The sequence below is a fragment of the Leptonychotes weddellii genome, chromosome 10, assembly GCF_054177405.1.
Source record: "Leptonychotes weddellii isolate Sample4059 chromosome 10, ASM5417740v2, whole genome shotgun sequence".
Taxonomy (NCBI): domain Eukaryota; kingdom Metazoa; phylum Chordata; class Mammalia; order Carnivora; family Phocidae; genus Leptonychotes; species Leptonychotes weddellii.
The window spans coordinates 72,135,553-72,143,105 of record NC_138378.1 but is presented as its reverse complement, the minus strand read 5'-3'; positions in this window follow the sequence as shown (position 1 = coordinate 72,143,105).

Genomic DNA, 7,553 nt, shown 5'->3' with positions numbered 1-7,553 from the left:
GCTGGTGCTTTACAAACAGTATTTAATCTTACCCACAAGCCTGCAAAAATCCCTTTTTTAACAGATGAGGAAATTAAGGCTCAGAAAGACAAGGCACTTTATTGGGAACACAACTAAAAACCTGCCTCTGAAACTCTGCTCTTTTCCTTAAACCAAACTCCTAACTTATCATTCTAATTTATTTCAAGCTGAAAACACGCAGCTTTCGATTCTCCAAAATAAAATTGACCATATTTACTTTAGGCTGGATAGTGAAAAATTTAAAAATTTCATCACAGATAATATTAAAATTGCAAATTAAGATGAAAAAGCCAAGGGCAAATGCTAGACTTGAATCTCAAGGTAAAGTGGACGCCCATGGACAGAAGACTGAGCACTTCCACATACTCTCAGGAAGAACCAAAAGAGTACTCTTCACCAAATCCTGCAGTAGTCCTGGCTCTCAGGCATCAGGTCCTCTGAGGTTTATAACAACAGCCTCCCCACATCAGGCTGTGGCTACATCAGGCAAAGCATGGCAAAAAGGAGTATGAGAGCCTGACAACGCCTCTTATTACAAACTGGAGAGGATTCAAGATTTCCTCTGTGTGGAAAGAATTCTTAAGCTCCAATGTGCTGTTCTGAGTGGGAGAAGAAAAAGGCACAGGGGAAGGGCAAAGAGTTCTGCAGTTGGATATAACTCAGGGAACGTGCCTGGGGTGGACTCATCCATCAGATGTCTCGCTCATCAAAATAGTTACCAGGCACTGGTCCAAGAGATTCCTAGGGCATAAGGGCAGGACCACCCAGTGGACTTTTCACCCACTAAGTGGTGCCAGAGATTCACTGTGGGGTTAGCAGGGTTGAAAGATGGTCTCATTCTACTGAAAAGCACCCAGAATGCAAGTATATTAAGTTGCAAAGAGAAACTCAACCCCACATGGGCCCCCATCTCTTGTGTTGGCATGATCTGCACTTTTCACTCTCCACACCAGCTACTTGGGAAGCCAAACCCTAACCTGCGGCGACTTTTTTATTTACCATGAGCCATCCATGTCACAAAGACTAGAAACGCTCAAAATCTCTTTGATCAGCACTTTCATTGTAGGAGACAGGTGTGAAACCAAATTGCAGCAGAAGATGGCCTGGTGAACAGGGCATCAGAGCAAAGGTGATTCGATGCATCAAAAGTTTAATGGCCTCACCCTAGGAAGAGCCTGGTTTGGGTTGATCACTCAGAGATGTTTTGCCAAGGAGACTGCCAGCCCCTTTCCCTCCCATTCCTGCAGCTCTATTGAGGCCAGAAATAGTCTATGAGAGTTTAGTGAAATTCCTCTCCCCTGTGCAAAGCAAGGACCACTTGACTGGCGTTTCTCTTCTGCTACGGCTGGCCAATCCTGCTTCAAAGACTACTCTTTCCCCAGATGCATGGATCATTTCTTCAGGTTACCGTCAAGTCCTACAGGCCTGGGTGCCTTCTTTCTCTCTCTAGTAGCTTCTTTATCCCACTCTCATCCAATATCTGTGGCTCCCACAGAGATCATTTAACTTCCTGCGGTCAGGGTTCAGGTTGGCCCTCCAGGTACTGATGAGAGTATTCTCACATAGAAGAAGAATCTGAAGGGGCACCTGGGTGGCTCAGTCATTAAGTGTCTGCCTTCAGGTCAGGTCATGATCTCAGGGTCCTGGGATCGAGCCCTGCATCGGGCTCCCTGCTCCACAGGAAGCCTTCTTCTCCCTCTCCCACTCCCCCTGCTTGCGTTCCCTCTCTCACTGTGTCCCTCTCTGTCAAATAAATAAATAAAATCTTAAAAAAAAGAAGAAGAAGAATCTGAAGCAACTTTTGAAAAATGCATTTGGGACTCGATCTGTCCAGATTATCAAAGCAAAGTTTCTGTAGTTTACCACCTTGGTTAGGAAGTTTCTTTAATGAAATTCTTAATTAAGATACAGGTTTGACGGGGCACCTGGGTGGCTCAGTCATTAAGCGTCTGCCTTCAGCTCAGGTCATGATCCCAGGGTCCTGGGATCGAGCCCCGCATCGGGCTCCCTGCTTGGCGGGAAGCCTGCTTCTCCTTCTCCCATTCTCGCTGCTTATGTTCCCTCTCTCGCTGTGTCTTTCTCTGTCAAATAAATAAATAAAATCTTTAAAAAAAAAAAAAAAGATGCAGGTTTGGCTACTTCAGAAGAGACTCAAAACAATCATGGTTTAAACAAGATGGAATGTAATTTTTTTTCACACAACATTCTGAATATAGACAATCTAGGGCTGATACCATGGCGCTTTTGGGGACAAGGGCTTTTTGTTGCTCTGCCAACCATAGTCATAGTCTTTTTCTGCATGATCTAGGATGTCTCTTGGTAATGTCCACACTCTGTCACGTGGCAGGACAGTAAGTGGCAGAAGTTCAAAGTAAGCTTCCTCCATTTATTTGTTTTTTTATTATTTATTTATTATTTATTTTAAGATTCATTCATTTATTTTAAGGGGGGAGGGGCAGAGGGAGAGAGAGAATCTCAAGCAAACTCCCCACTGAGTGCGGAGCTCCACCAGGGGCTCCATCCCATGACCCTAATCATCATGACCTGAGCCGAAGTCCAGAGTTGGGCGTACAACCGACTGAGCCACCCAGGTGCCCCAGCTTCCTCCCTTTAAAGACATGACCTGGAAATCACACACATCACTTTTGCTCACCCCATGGCCAGAACTTAGTCTACATCCTAGCTGCAGGGCAGACTGGTCTTGCAGTAGTCTTTAGCTGGGCAGCCTTGTGCCCAGCTGAAAACTCTGTATGTCTATGTAAAAATGGGAGAATTATCTCTGCCCAGCTGCTATTATTTCTCCTTTCCACATCTCCACTTTCCTTTGAAAGCCCCACAGCTCCTTAATGAGAATTAGTATAGCCTCCTGTATAAAATTAAATTACAAATATGCTACTTATGGAGAGCAAAGATGGCAAATGGATTCAGACATGATTTTAATAAATCAAAATTCAACCTCTGTACAGTATCATTCTAAAGTTCAAGACTAGGGGTGTTCTTCAATTAATACCTGGGTGTGGGGAGCGTGTCTGCTTGAGAGATGGTTTCATGTGATGAAGAGTAGTAAGCAGAAAAAGGAGCTTGTGGTTCCACTGGGGAGAGCCCTACATGGGCAGACCAAGGAGATTGCTTTCTCTCTTCATGCTAGATTTCATTTTTGTGTACATGTTCAGGTTTATAGAACTTAATTGTGTTTCTCTGTAAGTAACTGAGGGTACATAGCATTGGGTTTTCATAGACAAAATCTTCAGATCATATTTGTTCCTGAATGAGGGTCAGCTGTATGCTCGGCTATCATGGACCAAAGTCTATAACCTGATTGTCTACTACAAGCCAGCTCCATCATCATACTTCCTCCACCCTCCCCTTATTATCAGTGAAATGTCCTGTCCTGTTTTTAGCTGAAAAAGCAAGCTCTTGAAAAATAAATGAAATGAAAATGAGATATAATTATGTATGGTTGCAACCACAACCACAGGCTTGGTTGGTATAAATGTTGCAATATTTTATTGGTCAGCTTCTGATCCACCACATGAAACATTTTTTAAAAATTTCAAACACTTCTTCCTACCTCTGTTGACTACATAATCATTCAAACTATTGTTCCCAATAGACCAAAAGGTGTGTGTGTGTGTGCACGCGCGTGTGTGCAAACATCCAGCTAGAAGAGAGGGGTTTAATTAACATATCATTGCTTTCTGTTGAGGAAGAGGGGGCATTTATAGTCAGCCACTTTAATATTAGTTCCAGCTCATTTTTCTTAACCAGAACACCTCACTTAATAATTAGCTCAACTCTCTCTGTGGCTTCATATATAAACATACCACATTTCAAAGTACATGAAACAAGAGTAGTAAAGTGTCTGTGCAGTTTGAGGAAACTGAATTCCCAAATTTTATTCTCTGGGCACGACTGGGTTCCATTGGCCTCAGGCGTTCTTTCAACAACAAAAAAATTGTCCCTCCCATTGTAAAATCCATCTAATAAAAATGTTTAACCAAAGAACAGAGAAAACAAGCTCCAGCAGAAAGAAAGAGAGAAAGAGAGGAAGGAAGAAAGGGAGGGAGGGAGGGAGGGAAGGAGGGAGGAATAGATGAGGAGATTCCCCACAAACACCAAGCTTGAAGGCTCTCCACGTAAATGCAAAGGTCAGCCTCCCTCCCATAGTAGCTTCTGAAAATATCCGCCTCTCTTTCAAATACAAACCGGGCAGCCTTTCTTTCAAAAACTACTCCTCCACAAATAACACATGTGCTTGGAGTTGGTCAACAAAATCGATCATTTCTGGGTTGGTCAGCCCATATTTGAAGAATCTGCAGACTGGAAAGACCCTGGCGGCAGAAGGGGGGTACTTCTACCCCAAGGAAAGATGGAATCCAAGCCAGGAATTCTTGGCCCCGTTTAATAACACATAGAAACCTCAGAGTGTTGAGAGGGAAAAGAAAACAAACAGCTGAAAAATCGGCTTTTTCTTTCCCCCTCTTTAGACTTTTTTGAGTTACAAAAAACCTCCCAATGTTTTGCAAGGTCTTTAGACCTCGAAACATACCATTTAATAATTTTATGAGCAAATCAACTTGCTTGTCATACAGTAATAAAGTCTTAAACTAACAATGACATTTTGGAGCTGTAAACTCTAAGTTTGTTTTATGTTGCACACATTCAGATTTTCCTAAACTTTACACATCTAGCAATACCTCACATCATTTCTAGTTATGCAACATTCATTCGATAAAATGGATTGAGTTGCTGCTATGTGCCAGGCACCACGCTAGAGTCTGAGGATAACACAGTGATCTGCCCTCATAAAGCTTACAGCCAAACAGAAAGAGATGGGCTTTAAGCAATCGCAGTACGAAGAATTCAGTTTCTACTGTGATTGATCTCAAATTCCATATCAATTTGAATCTACCTTAATGCAAACATGTCATAGCCGAGGGCTACCTCTCTCATGGAAGTGGCGCCTCCCGCCTCTTGCAGACGGCAAAGGTGTGTAATAAGTGTGCTCGGGCAAGCTTCAATGCCACACCCACTTTCCTCCTCCTTTCATTTCAGGGCAGCTGTCCAACCTCCATCTCTGCCTACAGGCTTTCTCTGCCTGCTGGAGCGTGCTCTACCAGGTCATTAACACCCACCACTGCCACCAGCAGCGGCCCTCAATCAGTGACTGCCAGAGGTAGTGTCTAAATACCCCCAGCAACCTCACGTCCTGGGAAGCACATGTAGAAGGTGTGTTCTGTACTGGTCTCCCCAGTTTCTGAATGAGAGCTAGCTCCCTCTACGCAGAGGTCCACGTTCAGGTAACTTGCTTGGTAAAGCGCCGTTTGTTGGCTGCCTTCCCCTCCCATCTCACTTCCTCACTCTCCTACAGTTGTATCCTAGAATCATCTCCTAAATAATGTACTTGCACTCAAATCCTTGCTCCAGGGACGGCCCCTACGCCATCGCAAAGAGCCCGCCTGATGCATGCTCCTTTATGAAATCAGTCATCACTCAACAGCAGCTACTGAGCCCCGACTGTTTCATTTTTCTGATTTAATTTACTAATTTTCTATCTCTTTAAAGAAAGAAAGGTGGGAATGTCTCCTACACATGGTGAGTTTTTTGAGTCAAGTGTACTGAATTATGTGGCCTTGTTCCTCTGAGCCACCGTGTCCTAGAAGGATGGGAATTGGGTGAAATAGGCCATTGGGGTGCCCTTTCCACAACAGGAAAGGGACAAATAGGTCAGAAAATATCATTTTAGAGTGATACAGGAACAATGACTTTTCATGAAGGTCATGTGGAGTCAGCGTTCTTCATTCCTCTTTGGAACTTGCAAGATCTAACTACATTTCTGTTGTTTGTTTCTACCCAGGGGCATCTACCAAGAAGCCACCAAAGCTCTCTGCTGTTTATTTTAGAATGTCTAACTTAGCAAGAATCAGAAGCAGTTTAATCAATTTAAGTCAGAGAGGGGGATTTAGGAAGGATGCAGGGGAATCTCACAAAACAGCCAAAGCTGTGGAAGAGCAGAAATCCAGTTGGACCTTGGGAACAACAGAAACCCCTCACAACTGGCTCTGCCCCTTTTCTCTGCAAACTAACTTAATACTTCTTTCTCATTAAAGACTGTTTTTCTCCAAGTTTTCTCCAAATCGTTATAGGCAACAGAATCTATATGCTTTAAGGAGAAAGGGATGTTTGAAAGCACTTGGATGTCCTCCAACATTCAGCTGGCATGTACCTACATGGCCTGACCGGTTGCTCGCAGCCACTTCCATTCTGATTGGTCACAGCATCCACTCAGGTGGGGTCAGTGCCTGGCTGTACCACTTCCTAGGTGTCCTGAAAATCACCCTGATGAGCTCACAAAATCACTGTGAATGTGGAGAAACAGGCTTCAGACTGAGCTTCCTAGAGCAGCTCCCAGAACCCAGAGAAAGAACTGACCTAATGCAAGAACCACCACCAACTGCAGAGCCACTCTTCCTCTCCCATCCATCAGTGCCATCAGGCTGGAGCCCACTCAGCCGAACTACTCGCTTACATAATTCCCAAAGTCCCATACAGGATTCTCTGGTTGGGTAATCTAGGCCACCATTGTATACCCTTTCTGCAGAGGAAGCTGGTAAATGTAATTTGGTTTGTTTGATTGTGGTTTTTGGAACCTACCTTGAGGTGGCAAGATTCATAAAATATGGCATATCAAAATGTGGAAATATTCACAAGATTTAGGCAGACACACATGACAGGTGTCCATTATAACCCACAAGGCAGGGGGCAAAAGGCCACATATTATACAGCTTATAGCTTCAACCATTGAAGAAAGACACCTATCTCCGTTCTAGTCTAACAATTCCAAGAAACAGATCTTTGGCCCAAACCATCAAGCACCCCTCTGAGACAGTTATAGGGCCATGGAAAAACATGGCTCCTTCTGAGAGAACCATGTATATATTGGGGGTGGGAGATAGATGAGGTTACAGCAGCCTGGAAAATAGAGGTTTGAGGTCATTCAAAATAATAAGTAATCACGAGATTAGTTGAATACCATAGAAGGGATCATTGAAGGATTCATATTCAAAATATTTCAGTAAACTGGGTATCAACAAATATGAATGACCAGTTAAAGGTGAACACTGGAGAGTAGCAGTACAAATGAAAAATAAACACATGCAAAGACGCTAATCGTCATTAGTCATTACGGAGATTCAAATTAAAGCCACAAGACTGGCTAAAATTAAAAAGCCAAATATTGATGAGGATGTGGAATAACTGAAACTCTCATGCTTTGCTAGTGGGAGTACAGATACTTTAAAAAATAATATGGTATCCAAACTTCCAGTTATAAAATAAATCAGTCCCAGAGATGAAAAGTACAGCATAGGGAATATAGTCAATAATATTACCATAACTTTTGTGCGATGACAGATGGTAGCTACACTTGTTATGGTGAGCATTTCATAATGTATATAAATGTCAAATCACTGTTATACACCTAAAATTAATCTAATACTATATGTCACCTCTACTTCAATTAAAAAAATAAA